The sequence below is a fragment of the Muntiacus reevesi genome, chromosome 12 (genome assembly GCF_963930625.1).
Source record: "Muntiacus reevesi chromosome 12, mMunRee1.1, whole genome shotgun sequence".
Classification (NCBI taxonomy): domain Eukaryota; kingdom Metazoa; phylum Chordata; class Mammalia; order Artiodactyla; family Cervidae; genus Muntiacus; species Muntiacus reevesi.
Genome location: NC_089260.1, coordinates 6,607,138 through 6,630,663, shown reverse-complemented (window position 1 = coordinate 6,630,663; position 23,526 = coordinate 6,607,138). Strand labels below are relative to the sequence as shown.

The following is a 23,526-nucleotide window of genomic DNA, read 5'->3' as shown; positions in this document are numbered from 1 at the left end:
TGTGACTCCGTTTCTGTTTTGTAAATAAGTTTATTTGTGTTGTGTTTTAGATTCCACATATAAATGATGTCATGTAGTAGATGTCTTTGTCTGACTTACTTCACTTAGCATGATAATCTCTTGGTTCACCCATGGCATCATCTTATTATTTTTTATGTCTGGGTAGTATTCCATTGTGCACAGGTACCACATCTTTATACATCCATCTGCCAGTAGACATTGAGGTTGCTTCCATACCTTTGCTATTGTAAATAATACCACTATGATCTTTAGGGTGCATGTATCTTTTTGAATTATAGCTTCCTCCAGATATCTATCCAAGAGTGAGATTGCTAGATCACATGGCAACTCTATTAAAAGTTTTATAAGGAACCTTCATACAGTCTTCCACAGAGGCTGCACCAGTTTACATCCCCACCATGTTGGAGAGTTCCCTTTTCTCCACACCCTCTCCAGTATTTGCTATTTGTGGAATTTTTAAAGATGACCATCCTAACTAGTGTGAGACAGTACCACATTGTGGTTTTGATTAGCATTTTTCAAATAACTAGCAATGTTGAGCATCTTTTCATATGACATCTGTGTGTCTTCTTTGGAAAATATGTCTATTTAGGTCTGCCCATGTTTTGATTGTATTGAGTTTTTCTGATATTAGAGTTGCATGAGCTGTTAGCATATTTTGGAAATTAAGTCCTTTGTCAATTGTATTGCTTGTAGATACTTTTTTCTAGTCCATAAGCTGTCATTTCATTTTGTTTATGGTTTTCTTTGCTGTGAAAAAGCTTTTAAGTTTAAATAAGTCCCACTTGTCAATTTTTGCTTTTATTTCTATTGCCTTGGGAGAATGACCTAAGAAAACATTGGCATGATTTATGTCAACAAATGTTTTTCTTATGTCCCCTTATGGTGTCATGTCTTTTTTTTTTTTTTTTTTAATTTTAAGCCATTTTGAGTTTCTTTTGTGTATGGCATGAGCATGTGTTCTAACTTCATTGCTTTTCAGCACCACTTACTGAAGAGACTGTTTGTCTTCTACTGTTTTAATATATTCTTGCCTCCTTTGTCAAAGATTAATTGACTGTAGCCATGTGGGTTTATTTCTGGGCTCTGTTTTCTGTTCCATTGATTGAGACGTTTCATTGAGCCAGATGTCTGTCTTTATGCTAAAGCCATGATGTTTTGATTACTGTAGCTTTACAGTATTGTCTGAAGTCTGGGGTGGTTATATATCAGTTTTTTCTATTTTTTTCAGGGTTATTTTGGCAATTCTAGGCTTTTATGGTTCCATATAAATTTTAAGATTATCTTTACTAGTTTTGTGAAAAATGTCTTGGGTATTATGATAGATCACATGAAATCTGTATATTGCTTTGGGTAGTATTGCTACTATAACAATATTAATTTTATAATCCAAGAGTATGGGGTATCTTTTAATTTCTCTGAATCATCTTCAGTTTTCTGTACCAGTGTTTTATAGTTCTCAGCATATAAGTCTTTCTCCTCCTGGGTCAGCTTTATCATTATATACTTAAATTTAAAAAAAAAATTTTTTTTCGTTTATTTTTATTAGTTGGAAGCTAATTACTTTAAAATATTGCAGTGGTTTTTGCCATAGATTGACATGAATCACCCATGGATTTATGTTATTTTATATTGGACTATAGTATTTTTATTAACAAAATGTTGTGTTAGGTTAGGTTTAGGTGATTCAGTGATACATATACATGTATCAAGTTCTTTCCCCATTTAGGTAATTAGTTTTTTTAAATGTGGTTTTTAGATGGATTTCTTTTGTACTGTCCTTTTCTGATATTTCCTTGTTAGTGTAAATAGATGCAAGTGATTTCTGTATGCTAGCCTTCTATTCTGCTACTTTGCTTCCATTTTTTTAAATCAGTTCTAGTAGTTTTCTGAGGAATTTTTAGGGTCTGAACTTACCGATCTACAGGCTTAGCAAATTTTAAATCTGTATTAAAGTGTCATTAGCTATAAGTAATATGCTGCAGAATAGATCTTTGGAATTTATTTATCTGGCATAACTGAAACTCTGTGCCATTTAACCACTGTCTGTTCATTTACTCCTCTTATCAGCCCCTGGTAACCACCATTCTACTCTCTTCTTCCAGAAGTTTGACTTTTTTAGGTTCCATATAAAGCTGATGTGATACAATTTTTATTTCTCTCTGTCTTATTTCACTTAACATATGTCCTCCAGCTCCATCCAAGTTGTCACAAATCACAGAATTTCCTATTTTTTAAGGCTGAGTAATATTCCATTATGTGTATGTCTTTGTGTGTGTGTGTGTGTAACATTTTCTTTATCCACTTATTCACTGATGAATATTAGATTGTTTCCATATGTTGGCGATTGTGGATAGTCCTAGGATGGATATGACAGTACAGGTATCCTGATTTCAATTTCTTTGGATAAATGCCCAGAAGTGGGCTTGCTGAATCACATGGTAGTTCTGTTTTTCAGTATTTTGGGAAATATCCATATATTTTTCATAAAGCCTGCACCAGTTACATTCCCACCAACAGTGTACCATGGCTCCTTATTTTTCAACATGCGGTTGCCAAACACTTGGTATATTTTGCTTGATAATAATCATTCTCATAGTTATAAAGCAATAGGTCCTGTGGATTTGATTTGCATTTTCCTGATGATTAATAATATTAAGCACATTTTAATGTACCTGTTAACCTCTTCTTTTGAGAAATATCTATTCAGGACCTCTTTCCATTTTTTTAAATTGGATTATTTGTTTATTTGCTATTTTGATATTGGAGTCCCTTATATATTTTGGATAAAATCAGTTGTTAGACATGTGGTTTACAGATATATCCTCCAATTCTGTACATTGTCTTATCATTTTGCTGGTTGTTGCCTTTATGATGCAAAATATTTTTAATTTTTTTTCTTTAATCCCATTTGTTAATTTTTACTTTTGTTGCATGTGCCTTTGTGTGTCACATTCAAAAAGTCATTGCCAAGAACAGTGTCATGGAGCCCTTTCCTCATATTCCCCTCCCGCCCCCTCCCAGGAATTTGTGGTGTCAGATGTTAGATTTAGGTTTTAATCTGATTTTGGTTGGCTTATGTATCCAATTTCATTCTTCTGCATGTGGATATCAAATTTTCCCAACAATCTATTGAAGAGATTATCCTTTCCTCTCATTGTATTGTATTTTTGAGACCCTAGTAGAAGATTAGTTGACCATAGTTATTGGGCTTCTATCTAGGTCTTCTATTTTGTCCCATTAGCTTATGTGCCTTTTTTTATAAAATATACTTTTTTTAAAATTAGTTTGTAACATAATTCAAAATCTGCAAGAATGGTGTTTCAAGCTTTGTTCTTGCTCAAGATCCCTTTACATATTCAGAGCTTTTTGTGATTCCATATAAATGTTAGGATTATTTTTTCTATTTAAGTGAAAAGTGTCTTTGGAATTTTATAGGAAATTCATTGAATCTGTAGATTGCTTTGAGTAGTATGGAAATTTTTGCAATATTAATTACTCAGTCTATGAGCAAGAAATATCTTTCCATTTATTTTTGTCTTCTTAAATTTTTTCATCAAGGTTTTATAGTTTTTAACGTACAGATCTTTCACCTCCTTTGCTGAATTGTAGTCTCTCTGAAGCTATTATAGATGTAGTTGGCTAAAAGTGGCCTCCAGAAGGACTTATGCCAAACCCGACCTCCCAAGACTGTCTCTGCCAGTGTCCCTGTCCCTGCGGCAGGCCACTGCTGACCCCGCCTCTGCAGGAGACCCTCAAACACTCGCAGGCAGGTCTGACTCTGCCTCTTGCAGGGTCACTGCTCCTGTCCCGGGGTCCTGGTGCACACATACTTTTGTTTGCGCCCTCCAGGAGTCTCTGTTTCCCCTAGTCCAGTGCAAGTTCTGTAATCAAATCCCACTGTCCTTCAAAGTCAGATTCCCTGGGCACTCCCAGTCCCTTTGTGGGGTCAGATGATCAGGTTGGGAAGTCTGATGTGGGGCCTAGAGAATTCACTCTCATTCAAATTTTGTCTCTGTCTCATTCACATCCCTTTTCTGTTGTAGGATCAAGTCCAGGATTGTCATGGGCTTGACTTTCTTCTCTTTTAATGAAAGACGGCCACGTCTCTTCCTCACCATGCAATAGACAAGACAGCTTGGCCTACACTTGTGCTGAGTGATGCCAGGGAAACTTCTCAGGATGTGGATTTGGAGTCAGAAACAGCTGTGGCAAAAGAGGAGATGCTGCGAAAGCTAAATAAGAGAAAAGGTAAAAAAGAGAAGCCAAAATCTAGTAAGACTGAAGAGGCCGCAGAAGAAAAGGAAGAAATGATTTCCCCCAAAGTTTAAAAAGGTTAAAAAGAAAGCAAGGCCTTCTGAGGTTGACATGAATTCTCCTAAATAGAAAAAGGCCAAAAAGATAGAGGAGCCATCTCAAGATGATATTATTTCTCCTAGAAAAAGTTCAAAAAAGTCAAAGGAGCCCTGTGAAAATACAATGACTTCTCCTAAAACCAGAAAAGTTATAAAAAACGAAGAGCCTTCTGAGGAACAGTTGGTGCACCTAAGCCCAAAATGATGAAGAAAGAAAAAGAAATAAATGTAGAAATTGGAGAGAAAAGTCCCAACTTCAAAAATGAGCTCCCTGATTCTGGACCTGACTCCAAATCCAAGGAAGCTTCCAGTGAAGAAAACAGTGAGTTAGAGCAGAAAATGACTGTGGGGCAAAAAGAAGGAGCTTCCTCTAAGTTCCTCATATCTGAAGAAACTGTTAAACTTCTCAAAGCCAGTGGGATGACCTTCCCTTTCCTATACAAGCAAAGACTTGTCACCATGTCTATAGTGGAAAGGATTTGATTTCACAGGCACGGACAAGAACTGGAAAGACATTTTCCCTTGATATCCCTTCTGTTAAGAAACTTCGGGGAGAACTGCAAGCCCGGAAGAGAGGCGTGCCCCTCAGGTACTGGTTCTTGCCCCCACAGGAAGCTGGCAAGTCAAGTCACAGAGACTTCAGTGACATCACAAAAAAGCTGGCAGGGGCTTGTTTTTATGGTGGAGCATCCTACTGAGGGCAAATGGAACACATGAGGAATGGGACTGATATCCTGGTTGGGACGGCAGGTCGTATCAAAGATCACCTGCTTGTGTCTCTTTCAGTTTTGGTTTCCTCAGGGTGTAGACCTAGGAGTGGGATTTGCTGGGTCATATGGTGGTTTTATTCCTAGCTTTTTTTCTTTTAAGGAATCTCCGTTCTGTCTTCCATAGTGGTGATATCAATTTATATTCCCACCAACAGTGAAAGAGGGTTCTCTTTCATCCACACTCTCTCCAGCATTTATGGTTTATAGATTTTTTGATGATGGTCATTCTGTTTAGTGTGAGGTGATATCTCCTTGTAGTTTTGATTTGCATTTCTCTAATAATGAGTGACGTTGAGCATCTTTTCAAGTGTTTGTTAGCCATCTGTATGTCTTCTTTAAAGAAATGTCTGTTTAGGTCTTTCCCCCACTTTTTGATTGCTTGTTTGTTTTTCTAGTATTGAGTTGTATGAGCTACTTGTATATTTTGGAAATTAATCCTTTGTCAGTTGTTTCATTTGCTATTATTTTCTCCCATTCTGAGGGTTGTCTTTTCACCTTGTTTATAGTTTCCTTTGCTGTGCAAAAGCATTTAAGCGTAATTAGGTCCCACTTGTTTGCTTTCGTTCTTATTTCCATTACTCTAGGAGGTGGGTTGTAGAGGATCTTGCTTTGATTTATGTCATCGGTGTTCTGCCTGTTTTCCTCTAAGAGTTTACAGTTTTTGGTCTTATTCAGCACTATTTACAACAGCTAGAACATAGAAGCAACCTAGATGTCCACTGAGAGATGAATGGATACAGAAGTTGTACACACACACAATGAAATATTACTTAGCATTAAAACGGAACACATTTGAGTCAGTTCTAATGAGGTGGATGAATCTAGAGCTATTATACAGAATGAAGTAAGTCAGAAAGAGAAAGATAAGTATCATATACTAATGCATATATACGGAATCTAGAAAGATGGTATTGATGACTTTATTTGCAGGGCACCAATGGGCTTCCCTGGTGGCTCAGAGGTTAAAGCATCTGCCTCCAATGCAGGAGACCCGGGTTCGATCCCTGGGTCGGGAAGATCCCCTGGAGAAGGAAATGGCAACTCACTCCAGTATTCTTGCCTGGAGAATCCCATGGACGGAGGAGCCTGGTAGGTTACAGTCCATGGGACCACAGAGTCGGACACAACTGAGCGACTTCACTCACTCAGTGGAAAAACACAAAAACAGACCCAGAGGACTTATGGACATGGGAGAGGGAGGAGAGGGTGAGATGTATGGAGAGAGTAACACAGAAACTTACATTACCATATGTAAAATAGAGAGTCAGCGGGAATTTGCCCTATGGCTCAGGAAACTCAAACAGGGCTCTGCATCAGCCTAGCGGGGTGGCATGGGGAGGGAGATGGGAGGGAGGTTCAACAGGGAGGGGATATATGTGTACCTATGGCTGATTCATGTTGAGGTTTGAAAGAAAGCAACAAAATCCTGTAAAGCAATTATCCTTGAATTAAAAGATAAATAAACTTTAAAAAAAGACCACCTACAGAATGGCAAGCTAGATCTCACCAAACTTAAGTATGTTGTCCTGGATGAGATGACCAGATGTTGGACAAGGGCTTTGCTGATCAAGGGGAAGAGATTTTATCCATGGCATGCAAGAATGATTCAGAAGACAATTCCAAAACGTTGCTTTTTCCTGCAACTTGCCCCCATTGGGTGTGTAATGTTGCTAAGAAATACATGAAATCTACACTTGAACAAATGGACCTGATTGGTAAAAAGATGCAGAAAACGGCAATAACTGTAGAGCATCTGGCTGTCAAGTACCACTGAGGAGGAGGGCGGCAGTTATTGGAGACAGTGGTTTTCAAGGGCGCACCATCATATTTTGTGAAATGAAGAAAGAAGCCCAGGAGTTGTCACAGAATGTGGCCATAAGGCACGATGCCCGGTCATTACACAGAGACATTCCACAGAAGCAAAGGGAAATCACCTGGAAAGGTTTTAGAAATGGTGATTTTGGAGTCTGGGTTCCAACCAATGTTGTTTCAGGTGGGTTAGACATCCCTGAGGTCCATCTGGTTGTTCAAAGTTCTCCGCCAAAGGATGTGGAGTCCCTACATTCATCGTTCTGGGCAAACAGGTAGAGTTGGAATGACCGGGATTTGCATCTGCTTTTCCCAGCACAAAGACTACCAGTTATTCCAAGTGGAGCAAAAAGTGGGAATTAATTTAAGCAAATAGGTGTTCATTCTCCAACAGAGATAATAAAGCTTCTAGCAAAGATGCCATCAGGTTCTTGAACTCTGTACCTCCCACTGCGATTGGTTACTTCGAGCAGTGAGCCGAGAAGTTGATTGGGGAGCAGGGAGCCCTGGAAGCCCCGGCAGCCGCCCTGGCCCACTTCTCTGGCACGATGTCGGTAGACCAGCGCTCCTTGAGCAACTCAAATACAGGCTTTGTAACCATGATCTGCAGTGCTCAATTGAAATGCCAAACGTTAGTTATGCTTAGAAAGAACTTAAAGAGCTATTCGTGAGGATATTGATTCCAAAGTGAAGGGAATGGTGTTTTCAAAGGAAAGCTGGGTGTTTGCTTTGACATCCCTACTGTACCAGTAATTGAAATACATGGCATAATTCACGGCACTGGCAGTTTTCTGTTTCTACAGAGCAGTCAGAGCGAGAAGGACCAGGGGGAGGATATTGCAACTTCCAAGGGCAACCGAGGTGTCAGGACAGCGGAAAAGAAGTAGGAGCTTCAGAGGACAGCGATGAGAAGGTGGCAACAAAGAGTGTGTTAGGCACTCAGTCGTGTCCGACTCTTTACAACCCCGTGGACTGTAGCCCTCCAGGCTCCTCTGTCCATGGGATTCTCCAGGCAAGAATACTGCAGTGGGTTGCCATTTCCTTCTCCAGGGGACCATCCTGACCCAGGTCTCCCGCATTGCGGGCAGATGCTTTACGATCTGAGCTACTAGGGAAGCCTAGGAGGGAAATCACAAAAGTTACAGATTCCAAAACAAAGGCCAGGGGCAGAGTTTTAATAAAGCATTCGGACAGTAATAGAGGATTTATTTGGCAGAAACAGAACTATGTTCAGCAACATGGAACTGAACATTATTTTTCATGCAAATTTAAAAGCACATTGTATTTCCATCTTGACCACTTGCCCAGTCCCCATCTCTTCGAAAGAGGTAAACTTCATCTAAAATATTTCATCTGATTGACGATTGTCATTTATAACTTTATTGCTACTTCTGTGTTGGGTATTCCTTTGGAAAAGTTGTATGGATTCATTACATAGTCTAATGTATTGTCTATAGATTGTAGGATAAGGTCAAGCAAGTATCTGCTGATACTTTTTAAATTGACCTGTCTTTATACTTAGAAATGTCTCTTAATAGTAGCTTCCCTGGTGACTCAGATGGTAAAGAATCTGCCTGCGATGCCAGAAACCCGTGTTCAATCCCTGGGTTTGGAAGATCCCCTAGAGAAGGAAATGGCAACCCACTCCAGTATTCTTGCCTGGAGAATTCCATGGACAAAGGAGACTGGTGGGCTACAGTCCATGGAGTTGCAAAGAGTCAGACACAACTGAGCGACTGTCACTCACACTCACTCTTAATAGTGTCCTTTCTAAATATCTCGGGGAATGCAACAGTTTCTAGAGAAGCACTTTGAACACTCAAGGTTTTGTTCTCTAATTGGTATTCCTTGGTCACTTGCCTATCAGTTACTCCTATGGTCCTGAAAGGTTGTTGCTGAACAATAAGACACGGGATTCTTGGCCTCCGGAGGAGACGAATTCAATCTGGGGCCAGAGACGAGGATGGATGGCTCAGAGCTCTTGTGTAATAAAGTTTTATTAAAGTATAAAGGAGATAGAGAAAGCTTCTGACATAGGCATCAGAAGGGGGCAAAAGAATACTCCCTTTGCTAGTGTTAGCAATGGAGTTATATACTCTCCAATGAATCCAAAGAATGTCTGGAGGTTGTAAAGACTCCCATAATTTACATTTTAAGGTAACAGAGTTGGCCAGAAGGTTTAATGCAGAGATTGTCCTCAGGCAGGATACATCCTTGTAAAGACCAGACCTACTCCCATAATTTATGTTTTAAGATAACAGAGTTAGCCAGAGGGTTTAATCCAAAGACTGTCCTTAGGCAGGATACATTATTGTTATATAGTCACTCACAATCTGTTAATGAAAAGAAAGGAATGTCATAAAACTTAGAACTGCACCAGATAATTCATCCCTGGCCATAAAACGATTGACTTGAATCTTGTAGAAGGGCAGATTACCAACAAATAGTTTCATTTACATAGATTAGGGGAACAATACCTGAGTAAGTAGGTTGGGCCATTTGGCTGAACCAACTTGAAGATAGAGTCTGGGGTACATTAACATAGCTTAAGACAACATTTCCATAAGAAAAAGAAATGTATTGGTTAACTCAAGGTTTGAGAGTAGTTAGCTTCAGGTGAAACCAGGTGTCATGGCAACACAGCATTTTAAGAGAAACCTCCTTTTAAATTTGTATGTAGAGAAAAGATGTCTCTGGTTTGTTTCCTCCTGCCGCTTAACAGAGGTAAAAATGTCTGGCACTTGCAGCCTCTTTAAACGGAGACACCTGACCTTCCTGCCTGTTACCCTCTCAGTCCTATGATGGGTTTTCTGAAAATTAACAATGATCAATATTTTGAAATAAGTTTTCACCCTTAAGCTGTGATGGAACACAGCTTACACCGGCATATGTTCTAGATTTGGAGGATGGTGATATATTTGATAGGAGATAGTATTTAGATTAGCCATTGTTATGTGTATTTTGATACAGTTTTAGCTTCTCAATATAAGGTGATTCATGCTTCAATTAATTCTTCACAGATTTTTAAAATATATGTGTGTGTAAGTGTAAGTATTTTACTAGAAATTATTTTACATGGCCCCATAACTTTCTTCCTAAGTAAGGAGGCTGAATAAATGGTGCTTGATGATAATGTACTCCATCTTCTATTGAAAAAGTAACATAATTTACCAAGAAGGAACTAGGAGAGTAGGGGCATAGCATTGCATTGCTGAAGAGTCATAAAATCACTGAAAATATTTTCTACATGCAAGAGGGAAACATTCATATGTATTGAGAGCAAAGAGAAGGGCAAGTGAAGGAGCATGATGAAGCTCTTTTTAAACAGTGAAAACTTAATGGTGCATTAATGTTTCTAGAGTTCAACTTCTAATGGGCAAGCTTGGGATTTTAGGTACAATGATCCAATTTAGTTTCTCAAAGCCTAGCTCCTATACTACATTATAGGATCTTGTTCTGTTACACTGTTACTCCTACTGCTAGCTGAAAGGTTGCAGCTACCTAGAGATTTCTTTTTAAGAACAAACTATATGGTTATTTTTAGGTTGTTGCTTTGAGGGAACTGAAGAACCTAATATAGCCCCAGGATGGGTATTGCTCTGAGGTCTCAAGTGACATTTCTCTGGGAAGCTTTGCACATGATACAGGAACTTAAGAGTAGCGTTTTCTTCAATAAACTATGATAGGAGGAATTCAAGCACATGGCCTGTCTTATTTTCATTTAATTATTTTGCGCAACTGACATCTTTCTAGACACTGGTTTCTCTGACTGGGTCTTTATAGCTAACTGATTCTTACTCAGTCACCTTTACAGTAAGGGGCTCAAAAGCCAACTCAACTCCTTGATTCTTGAGGCAGGATTCTTTCTCTGCTTAGACTTCAGTTCTGTCTTTGAATCCTGACTGCATGTCTCTCTGTTCTCATATTCTCTTTGCTTTTATTCTTTCATCCACTTATCAGTGTTATTGCTTGAACTCCTCATGGTTTCCCATCAAACCAGAGGGAGTCAAGTAATTGATGAACAACAACTCTTGCCTTGAGGATCACATTTTACTAAATTCTGATTTTGCTGAGATACTAAGCTTACTTAATTAGCAACCAAAAGCATTTAAGTTTGCATAGAAAGGGGTTGGTTTATCAAGTAGATTGAAAGGGCAGTGTACCTGGCCTTTAGGAAGAAATAATCAGAGAATAAAGAAGATGAATGGGAATTTCACTTTACATGGCTTAGGACAACCTGACCATCTCAATAAATGAAGCCAAAGTTTCTCCTGGATCCCAGAATTCAAGCCATATTTATAAATGTATGATTCAAATACTGTATGGTTTAAATAGGCTTGTTGGGCTAGCCTGGGAAATAATATCATTTTTACTATTTTCTACAGAGAAAGTATTTTCCAATTTATGTATCAGACAACTCAATGAACTTTTAAAATATAATCAATTTTTATGTTGCAACTATCTGGGCAGCAGTTTCCTTACTGTTGTACATAAAATGTTTTTACTATAAAATTTAGTTAATATATAAAAATATAGCTTTATGCCATAATAGTTACTAGTACTTACCAAGAAAATGGCTGTGAATTCTTGGCAAAATTAATGCCTGTCTTCTGTCTTACTAGATGTAATTAACAATCAATAAAAATACATGTGAAATGTTTTCTGAAACTTCAAAGTTAATGAAATTGTTATTGCTCAAAGCTGAGCATACTGACTATGGCTATTTGTTCAAACAAAAGCAAAAATAAACCAAATAGAAGAGTATTATATTGTCAAGATGTTTTATTATGCCTCAGGCCAAACAACTAACAGGGAGGGAGCACAGCCCAAGCATTAACAGAAAATTGGGTTAAAGATTTACTGAGCATGGTACTGCCCACCAGAGCAAGACTCAGTTTCCCCCCAAAGCCAGTATCTACTTTCAGAAAAATAGAACAATCCTCTTATCCTGATTCATCAGAGAGCAGACAGAAGAAGCAAGAACTACAATCCCACAGACTCCAGGAAAATCACAATCACAGAAAGCTAACCAAAATGATCACATGAATCAGAGCCTGTGTAACTCAAAAATGTCATGAGCCATGCCATGCAGGGCCACCCAAGATGGAAACGTCATGGTGGAGAATTCTGACAAAATATGGTCCACTGAGAAGGGAGTGGCAAACCATTTTAGTATTCTTGCCTCAAGAAATCCCACAGTATGAAAAGGCAAAAAAAGAATACACTGGAAGATGAGCCCCGCCCCCCCCCCCCCCCCCCCCGGGTCAGCAGATGTCCAATATGCTACTGGGGAAGAGCTGAGAAATAACTCTAGAAAGAATGAAGAGGCTGGGCCAAGGCAGAAATGAAACTCAGTCATGGATGTGTCTGTTGGCAAGAGTAAAGTCTGATGCTCTAAATAACAATATTGCATTGGAACCTGGAATGCTAGGTCCATGAAGCAAGGTAAATTGGACACGGTCAAGCAGAAGATGGCAAAGTGAGCATCAACATTTTAGGAACAAATGAGCTAAAATGGACAGGAATGGGCAAATTTAATTTAGATGACTGTTATATCTACTACTGTGGGTAAGAATCCCTTAAAAGAAATGGAGTAGCCCTCATAGTCAACAAAAGAGTCTGAAATGCAGTATTTGGATGCAACCTCAAAAATGACAGAATGAACTCACTTTGTTTCCAAGGTGAACTATTCAATATCATGGTAAACCAACTCTATGCCCTGATTAGTAATGCTGAAGAAGTTGAAGTTGAATAGTTCTATGAAGACCTATGGGACCTTCTAGAACTAACACCCAAAAAAGATGTCCTTTTCATTATAGGGGACTGGAATGCAAAAGTAGGAAGTCAAGAAATACATGAAGTAACAGGCAAATTTGGCCTTGGAGTACAGAATGAAGCAGGGCAAAGGCTAATAGAGTTTGGCCAAGTGAACACTTTTGTCATAGCAAACACCCTCTTCCAAGAATACAACAGACAACTCTACACATGGACATCACCAGATGATCAATTCTGATGTTAGATCAATTGTACTATTTGAAGCCAAAGATGGAGCAACTCTACAGTCAGCAAAAACAAGACCTGGAGCTGACTGTGGTTCAGATCACGAGCTCCTTACTGCAAAATCTGGGCTTAAATTGAAGAGCATAGGGAAAACCACTGGTCTATTCATGTATGACCTAAATCATATCCCTTCTGATTATACAATGGAACTGACAAAGAGATTCAAGGGATTAGACCTGATTGACTAGTATCTGGAGAATTAGAGACAAACTTTCAAAAGATTTTTTCAGGAGATGGTGACTAAAATAATCCCAAAAGGAAAAAAAATATTCAAGAAAGTGGTCATCTGAAGAGGCTTTACAAATAGCTGAGAAAAGAAGAGAAGCAAAAGGTAAAGGGGAAAGGGAAAGATATATCCAACAGAGTGGAGAGTTCCTGAGAATAGCAAGTAGAGATAAGAAGGCCTTCTTAATTGCACAATGCAAAGAAATAGAGGAAAATAATAGAATGAGAAAAACTAGAGATCTCATCAAGAAAATTGGAGATATCATGGGAACATTTCATACAAAAATGGGCACATTAAAGGCCAGAAATGGCAAGGATCTGACAGAAACAGAGGAGATTAAGAAGAGGTGGCAAGGATAAACAGAAGAACTATATAAAAAAGGTCTTAATGACCCAGATATCCATGACGGGTAGTCACTCACTGAGAACCTTATATCCGGGAGTGTGAAGCCAAGTGGGCCTTAGGAAGCTTTACCATGAACAAAGTCAGTAGATGCGGTGGGGTTACAACTGAGCTATTTAAAATCTAAAAGATGATGCTATCAAAGTGCTGTATTGAGTGGCAAGGAAGGCTTTATTCAAAACCCTTGCATAAGAGAAGACAGGCTGAATTTAACTTTGCTGGAACAGAAGGTCAAAGTGTTTTTAAACACTAGAGTGAGCTACTGGACTGGTACTGGATGAAAATTTGGAAAAAAGTTGTCAGTTAGATAAGGCCATATGTGTTTGCTAACTTACTGATCACAATTAGTCTCATGTGCTTTCACAGAGACTGGGAGATAGGGGCACTATCTTTATTGATTATAATAATTTAATAGAATGACCCTCATTTCCTTGAAAAAGGCATTCTTGGGTTGTCAAACTGGCAAGAGTCTGGGAGATGATTAACATATCAAAGGGTAGAAAAATATAATTGTAAGTTTTCTAAAAATAAGTGCTCTAAGAAAATAGAAGTCAAGGGTTTACAATCAAGAAGAAAAAAAAATTACAGAACCATAATAAAGATTAAAAAAAAATGTAGAAAGTTATGTCCCAAAGGAAGGGAGAAGATACAACCCCAGGAAAACAACTAAATTAAGTGGAAATAGGCAGACTTCCAGAAAATGAATTCATAAAAATGATAGTGAAGATGATCCAGTAGAAAATAGTGGAAAAGATGAAAAATATGTTTGCCAGAGACATACAAGAACTAAGGAACAAACAAGCAAAGATGAATAATACACTAGAAGGAGTCAATAGCAGAATAACTGAAGCAGAAAAATGGGTAAATGACCTAGAGGAGAGACATGGTGGAAATTCACTACCTCAGAACAGAATACAGAAAAAAGAATGGAAAGAAATTAAGACAGCCTAAGAGACCACTTGGACAACATTAAATGCGCCAACATTCATATTATAGGGGTCACAGAAGGAGAAGAGACACAGAAAGGACCTGAGAAAATATTTGAAGAGATGATAGTTGAAAACTTCCCAAACATGGGAAAGCAAATATTCAACTAAGTCCAGGAAGCACAGAGAGTCCCAAGCAGGATGAACCCAAGGAGGAACACATTGAGACATACAGCAGTCAAACTGATAAAAATTAAAGACAAAGACAAAATATTAAAAGCAACAAGGGAGAAATGACAACACACAGGGGAACTCCGATCAGCTTATCAGCAGATTTCTCAACAGAAACTCTGCAAGCCAGAAGGGAATGGCATGATATATTTAAAGTGATGAAACAGAAGAACCCACAACCAAGAATACTCTACCCAGCAAAACTCTCATTCAGATTTGATGGAGAAATCAAAAGCATTCCAGACAAGCAAAAGTTGAGAGTATTCAGCACCACCAAACCAGCTATACAACAAATGCTAAAGAACTTCTCTAGGCAAGAAACACAACACAAGAGAAGGAAAAGACCAGCAGAAGATAAAACCAAAACAATTAAGAAAATGGTAATAGGATCATGTTATTGCTATTCAGTCGCTGAGTCATGTCTGACTCTTTTTGAGCCCAAGGACTGCAGCATACCAGGCTTCTCTGTCCATCACCAACTCCCAGAGCTTGCTGAAACTCATGTCCATTGAGTTGGTGATGCTATCCAACCATCTCATCCTCTGTTGTCCTCTTCTCCTTCCACCTTCAATCTTTCCCAGTATCAGGGTCTTTTCCAATGAGTCAGCTTTTCGCATCATGTGACCAAAGTATTGGAGCTTCAGTCTCAGCATCAGTCCCTCCAATGAATATTCAGGATTGATTTCCTATATCCATAATTACCTTAAGTGTAAATGGATTAAATACACCAATGAAAAAACATAGACTGTCTAGGCAGATGAAGATGTGTGCACTTGCACTTCAACTTATCACATCATTCTTCTTGATTTTCCAAATTGCATGTGATTATTTTATATTGTTAGGTTAATCATGTTTCCATTATGGCTTGCAATTGTAATTATTTTTTATTTTTTATCTGGCTATTCATTGTAAAAACTGATAAACGTCTTTTACTATTGTGATTATGTAACTATTACTCACTTAAAGCCATGGTATCATGACTGGTCAACAGAAAAAGAATAAAACTCCATATCACCAGGACTACAATTGAATAGAAAAACCTGTAATCACTTTTTAAAATCCAGATGCGTATCAGAGTTATATTGAAATTGTTTGAAAATTACAAATGCCCAAGTATTGCCTTTTTATCCTCCAGAGTTACAGATGTTTTTAAAGAGCAGTCATGTTTTATTGGACTATATGATGATCTTTTACTTATATCTATAATTTGTTTCACTTTTTCTATTTCATATTCAGTGCTCCCATTTCATTTAGTTTATGTTTTCCAATATCTCCACCTCCTCTTCTTTTTATGCTCTTTCTCAAGCTTTTATCAAGTGTAGTAGAAAAGCTTTTGTATACATATATGCAAATAAGCGTAATATGTATTTTAGAAAACTTATGAATTTTTGCCTAAATTAAAAAAAATGGCATGTTGATTCCACTTGCTTGACATAATATGAAGAAAGTGCTTTATTTCCAATTGAAAAAGTAGAGATGCTCCAAGTAACAAGCTTTTACTGTATAGCACAGGGAACTATAGTCAATGTCCTATAATAGCCTATAAAGGAAAATAATTTCAGTAATAATATATGTGTATATGTATAACTGAATCACCTTGCTGTGCCCCTGAAACATTACTAGTCAACTATACTTCAACACTATCTATCTATCTATATATAGATAGATAGATAGAAAGAAAAATATAAAGTTTAGTCAAATGACTCTGAAAAAGAATGGACATATGTGTTAATATGTATAACTGAATCCTTTGGTGGGCACCTGAAATTGATACAGCATTGTACATCCACTACTCTCAAATATAAAAGAAAAAAATTAAATTAAAAAAATACTATTTAACCCCCACAAAAAATGGTTAGTCAAAGTGAGGGGAACACTAGACCGTATTTCTTATAATGGACTGAATTCTCTAAAGCATTTTCTTTCTCCAAAGTTAGCCGAACATCAACCTTTCTTCGGGGAGGGTGCTGGAAGGACATTGAAGGAAGAAGAGCGTCTCCTCATATAGAGCATCCTGTCCTCTAATTTCCCAGCCCAGGGTGGTGCTCCTCCTACCACAGCACACTGGGACCCCTGTCATCAGCTGCTGCTCCGCCATCCTGCCTGCTGCTGGAAGGGTTGCAGCTTATTTGCGTCAAGACTGCAGACCAACTCTGGCGTGGCAAAGAGCTCTGCCATCAATTTGCTGTTGTTCAGTTACCGAGGCATGTCCAACTCTTTGCGACCCCATGGACTGCAGCACTCCAGCCTCCCCTGTCCTCTGCTATCTCACGAGGTTTGCTCAAGGTCATGGCCACTGAGTCAATGATGCCATCCAACCATCTCATCCTCTGTCGTCCCCTTCTCCTTTCGCTTTCAATCTTCCCCAGCATCAGGGTCTTTTCCAATGTCTCAGCTCTTCACATCAGGTGGCCAAAGTATAGGACCATCAGCTTCAGCGTCAGTCCTTCCAATGAATATTCAAGGTTCATTTCCTTTAGGATTGACTGGTTTGATCTCCTTGCAGTCCAAGGGATTCTCAAGAGTCTTCTCCAGCACCACAGTTCAAAAGTATCAGTTCTTCGGTGCTCAGCCTTCTTTATGGTCCAGTTTTCACATCCATACATGACTTCTGGAAAGCCATACTTTTGACTATATAGACTTTTATCAGTAAAGGGATGTCTCTGCTTTTTAATCTGCTGTCTAGTTTTGTCACAGGTTTCCTTCCAAGGAGCAATTGTCTTTTAACTTCTTGGCTGCAGTCACAGTCCATAGTGATTTTGGAGCCCAAGAAAATAAAATCTGTAACTGCTTCCATTTTTTCCCATTCTATTTACCATGAAGTGATGGGACCAGATGCCATGATCTTGGTTTTTTTAATGTTGAGTTTCAAAGTGGACTTTTCACTGTCACTTTTCACCTTCATCATTCTTGAGTTCTTTACATTCTCTTAATAACTGCATTATCATTCTTGATTATAATGCAAGACTACTGGACAGAAAGTATAACCCATTCTAGAACATCAAAAGTGCTCCTACAGCAAATTAATATCCTAATTTTAACTGATTTTCTTCATAATGTCTTCAATATAAACTACTCTTTATTAATAGTCATCCTTAGTAATGAGCAGATGCAGCTTATGATGAAAATAAATAAATAAAAATACCCATTTATTTTAGGTGGAAATAGTAAAGCCCAATTGCGGGTAAATAATGCCCTCTTGTAGAAAAATTTTCAAGAAAAAGTGACCTTTCAAATGGTAGAAAAGGACCTTTCTGGAGAAAATTTTCCCAGTACTTATAGAAGGCTCATTTAGAAAATGTCACCTAACCACTGAGTAAAGGCATGTTCTGTACAAAATGGTTTTATATTTAGTTTGAACTTTATACAAGCAATTTGGTTGTTCCTGATATAGCATGCAGTGACAAGAAAAGAGAGATTAACACCATTCTTTCTAAGCACTGAAGTAAAAACTAACTAAATATGCCAAATCCAAGTGTCAATTTACTTTTTCAAGTAGTGTTATGATAAGCTTTGTGATATTCTTTATTTCTGTCACAAAATGATTAAAATGTGTTTTTACTGAAAATTGTAAACATAATGCAGCAAAAGTTATATCATATACCAATAAATAAAGGGTCAAATAAAATGTATTATTTTATATATTCTACATTTTTCTTGGTTTTCAATAAATATTCTTAACAAAATCTAATTAGTGATTGGACTGAGCCTCAGAGTTCCTGTATAATTGCATTGGTAATTGTAATCATGAATATGTCCCCAACCCCCAACATGTATGTTGAAATCTTAATTCCCAAGATGAAATTCTCAAAAGATGGAGCTTTTAGGAGATGCCTACGTGTCACTCATAAAGATGGAGCTCTCATGAATGGGATTAGTGTGGTAAAAAATGGTAAGCACACACCTCACTTAAGCAGAGCTGGAAGACCAGACAGGGGAGCTGTCATGCCCTGCGGGGACAGCAGAGCAAGACAGAAAACAAGACTCCTTCTCCTTCCTGACAAAGACTCAACCAACGATAAGCCACGACTGTTTTCTATAGCTCTTCCAACTTCCCGTTCCTCTCTCTTTGGTCAAACTTTTACTAGAAAAATATAAGATACATATTTAATAAAATCATAAAAGCTATAGATGTGTACAAGTCACAAGTTTAATGAATTTTCACAAAGTGAATGTGTCTCTATAGCCTACATTCAGATTAAGACTAGGTACATTTATATGTATAACTGAGGCACTTTGCTATACACCTGAAACTAACAGCATTGTTAATCAACTATACTCCAATATAAAAATAAATTTAAAAAAAGAGTCAAAAAATAAACATATTTACATTTCATAAAAAAGAAACAGACCTTTAACAGAATCTTGGGATTGATCTCATGTTCCTTTCAAGTCACTAATCTCTTTCCCAAGGTTACTGTGATAATGACTTCTAATAACATTACAGTAATTTTGCATGTAAATGAACTTGATATAAAAGGAATTGTAAATATGTTATTGTACATACCTTCTTTTGCTCAACAGATGTTTATGAGATTCATTCATGATTTTTATTCATGTTATCTCTTAGCAACTAAAATGTCCATCAAAAGATGAAATGATAAAGAAGATGTGGTATATATATATATATATATATATATATATATATATATATATATATATATACATATATATATATAGAGAGAGAGAGAGAGAATGGAATGCTACTGAGCCATAACAAAAGGATGAAACTTTGCCATTTGCAGCAACAGGGCACTGTGCTAAGTGAATAAGTCAGACAGATAAAAACAAATACTGTATGATGCAGATAACATGTGAAATCTAAAAAATAGACAGGCGAATAAACCAAAAGCAGGCTCACAGATATAGAGAACAAATTAGTGGCTACCAGTGGGGAGAGGAGAGAGGGAGCAGAAACACAGGGGCGGGAGGAAAAATGCTATAATGAGAATATATGGAAATATGTGTATGAAATGTTTTAAAATGATAAAGAGTTGTAAAAATCTTTAATTCAATAAAAATAAGTAAAATAATTAGATTTTTAAAATTCATGTTGTCTTTTAATATCATCAACTTCATGGTAATTGTATCTTATCTCTTTTAGAACCCAATAAAAATAAGAGCATCTTTTTGTGAATTGTGTAAAGCATAAGCTTAAAAATAGTAAGTAAAATCTTCCAATGTCAGATTATATTGAAAATAAAATTGCACAACTAGTACTAACCAGTTAATTAATATATATTACAAACTCAGTTTCCTTTTCATTTCTGTATTCTGGACAAATTAAACTATTTTGTATACATATTGATTTCCTCTAAGTTTTGTAGGAATTCTTGTAGGAGAGTGTTGTTCAATCACTCAGTCATCTCTGACTCTTTGTGACCCCACCAGGCTTCCCTGTCCTTCACCAACTCCCAGAGCTTGCTCAAACTCACGTTCATCGAGCTGGTGATGCCATCCAACCATCTCATCCTCTCTCGTTCCCTTCTCCTGCCTCAGTCTTTCCCAGCATCAGGGTCTTTTCTAAAGGGTCGGCTATTTGCATCAGGTGGCCAAAAGACTGGAGCTTCAGCTTCAGCATCAGTCCTTCCAATGAATATTCAGGATTGATTTCTTTAAGATTGACTAGTTTGGTCTTCTTGAAGTCTAAGGGACTCTCAAGAGTCTTCTCCAACACCACAGTTCAAAACCGTCATTTCTTCAGTTCTCAGTTTTCTATATAGTCCAACTCACATCCATATATGACTTCTGAAAAAACCATAGCTTTGACTATATGGACCTTTGTCAGCAAAGTGATGTCTCTGGTTTTTAATGCTCTGTCTGTGTTTATCATAGCTTTTCTCCCAAGGAGCAAGACTCTTTTAATTTCATAGCTGCAGTCACATGTCTTACACTGATTTTGGAGCCCAAGAGAATAAAGTCTGTCCGTTTCCATTTTTTCCCCATCTGTTTGTAATGAAGTGATGGGACCAGATGCCATGATCTTCATTTTTTGAATGTTGAGTTTTAAGCCAGTTTTTTCACTCTCCTTTCACCCTCATCAAGAGATTCTTTAGTTCCTCTTTACTTTCTGCCATTAGTGTGGCATTATCTGCATATCTGAAGTTATTGATATTCACCCAACAATCTTGGTTCCAGCTTGAGCTTTATCCAGCCCAGCAGTTCACATGATGAACTCTGCATGCAAGTTAAATAAATAGGGTGACAATATACAGCCTTGACGTATTTCTTTCTCAGTTTTGAAGAAGTCCATTGTTCCATATCCAGCTCTAACTATTGCTTCATGACCTGCATACAGGTTTCTCAGGTGGCAGGTAAGATGGTCTGATACTCCCATCTCTTGAAGAATTTCCAACAGTTTGTTGTGATCTGCACAAAGATTTAGCATACTCAATGAAGCAGAAGTAAATGTTTTTCTGGAATTCTCTTGCTTTTTCTATGATGCAAATGATGTTTGTTTTCTGGTTCCTCTATCTTTTCTAAATCCTGCTTGGACATTTGGAAGTTCTCAGTTCACATACTGCTGAAACCTAGCTTGAAGGATTTTGAGCATGATCTTGCTATTGTGTGAAATGAATACAGTTATGTGGTAGTTTGGACATACTTTGGACTTGCCCTTCTTTGAGATTGGAATGATAACTGACCTTTCCCAGTCCTGTGGCCACTTCTAAGTTTTCCAAATTTGCTGGCATATTGAATGCAACATTAACAGCATCATCATTTAGGATTTGAAATAGCTCAGTTGGAATCCCATCACCTCCACTAACTTTGTTTGTAGGAAAGCTTCCTAAAGCCCACTTGACTTTGAACTCCAGGATGTCTGGCTCTAGGTGAGTGAGCACACCATCTTGGTTATTCAGATCATTAAGACCTTTTTTTGTAAAGTTCTTCTGTGTATTCTTGCCACCTCTTCTTAATATCTTCTGTTTCTGTTAGGTCCATGGTGTTTCTGTTCTTTGTCATGCCCATCTTAGCATGAAATATTCCCTTGTATCTCTAATTTTCTTGAAGAGATCTCTGTTTTTTCCCATCTTATTGTTTCCTGTATTTCTTTCCATTATTGACTTAAGAAGGCTTTCTCCCCTCTCCTTGCTCTTGTTTGGAACTCTGCATTCAGATGCGTATATCTTTCCTTTTCTCCTTTCTCTTCTCTTCTTTTCTCAGCTATTTGTAAGGCCTCCTCAATCAAACATTTTGACTTTTGGCATTTATTTTTCTTGGGGGTGGTTTTGAGCAAAAGGAAGGTGATATTTGTTTTTCTCTTTCAAATCCAAGTCTTTTATGTCTCCTGTATTGGCAGGCAGGTTCTTTATCACTAGCACCTCCTGGGAAACCCACTCTGAATAACAGGCTCTACAAATACTGTCTACTAATACATATGTCTGGAGTCTAGGAAATGGTACTGATAAACTGATTTGCAGGCAGGATCAGAGACCCAGACAGAGAGTGGACGTGTATACAGAACGGGGAAGGTGAGGGTGGGACAAATCGAGTGGGTGGCATTGAAATAAACACATCATTGTTATTGTTCTTATTTAGTCACCAAGCTGTGTTTGATTCTTTTGCGACCCCATGGACTGTAGCCCACCAGGTTCCACTATCCATGGGATTTCCCAGGCAAGAATTCTGGACTGGGCTGCCATTTTCTTCTCCAAGGGGTATTCCTGACCCAGGGATCAAACTCACATTTCCTGCATTGGCAGGTGGATTCTTTATCACTGAACCACCAGGGAAGTCCATTACTATGTGTTAAGTAGATAGCTAGTGGGAAGCTGAGATATAACACAGGCAGCCTAGCCCAGTGCTCTGAGAGGACCTAGAGGGTGAGATGGGGTGAGTGGGAGGAAAGTGAAGGGATATATACACACACATATATATACGTATGGCTGATTCATATTGTTTCAAGGCAGAAGCTAACACATTGTAAGGCAACATCTTCCAATTAGAAATAAACTAAAAATAAAAAAGAAGGTAGAGTTACTTCCTGAAACAAATCCCAAGCCCAATAAAGAGTGTGTAAACAGAGGAAGTAATTATCAAAAGTACTGAAACCAGTCCTGGTATTAAATGGTTAATTGTATATGATATTCATAATACCATCAAATATAGTAAATTTTTTTCCAGGTAGAAATTCATGGGACACTAAGAAAAATACAACTGTCTCTTTATATTAGTTTTAGAATGTATCTAGATTTCCTGCTTACTAAATACAGAGCATTCTTTTCCTTTCAGTATAATGTTAAAATTAAAAAAATACTTAATTTATAATAAAATGAGTAAATCCTAAGGCTGTGAGAAAATTAATCTCTATGTATATTTATACTGTTCTTGCTATGTGAAAATTGTATCGATGATGTTCAGGTAAGGGATAGGGAAGTAATTTTAGTTTCTTTAGGTAATAAACACAGATTTTGAGCATAGTAACACTTTGAAATAAAATCTAGTTATTAGAATTCATATTAATCATAATTGAATTCTGGCAAATATGGGGAGAGAAAGTTGGAGTGGAATAAAGTTGAGGTGGGCAATTGTTCAGTAAGAAGGCATTTTACCAATTCTAGAATATCATATTCGATGATGATATTAATTTATGAATCGTCTCTTCTAAACAGTTAACCTTCTTGGTCATAAATTTAAGAAAACTTCTATAAAAATGACATTATTGAAAAGAAGAAATTATTTTCTAGGCTCTAAATATTAGGTAAACAATTCTAAAAGTAAGTAGA

At 37.6% G+C, this 23,526-nt stretch overlaps 1 non-coding gene and 1 pseudogene across 1 annotated transcript; both read left to right on the top strand.

Annotated features, from left to right (window-relative positions):
• The first annotated feature begins 4,217 nt into the window (after nt 1–4,217).
• Nucleotides 4,218–8,152, top strand: LOC136145200 (nucleolar RNA helicase 2 pseudogene; annotated as a pseudogene).
• TRNAW-CCA (transfer RNA tryptophan (anticodon CCA)) lies at nt 6,091–6,162 on the top strand. The gene has a single exon. It is a non-coding gene; the product is annotated as a tRNA-Trp (tRNA).
• Nucleotides 8,153–23,526: the final 15,374 nt, after the last annotated feature.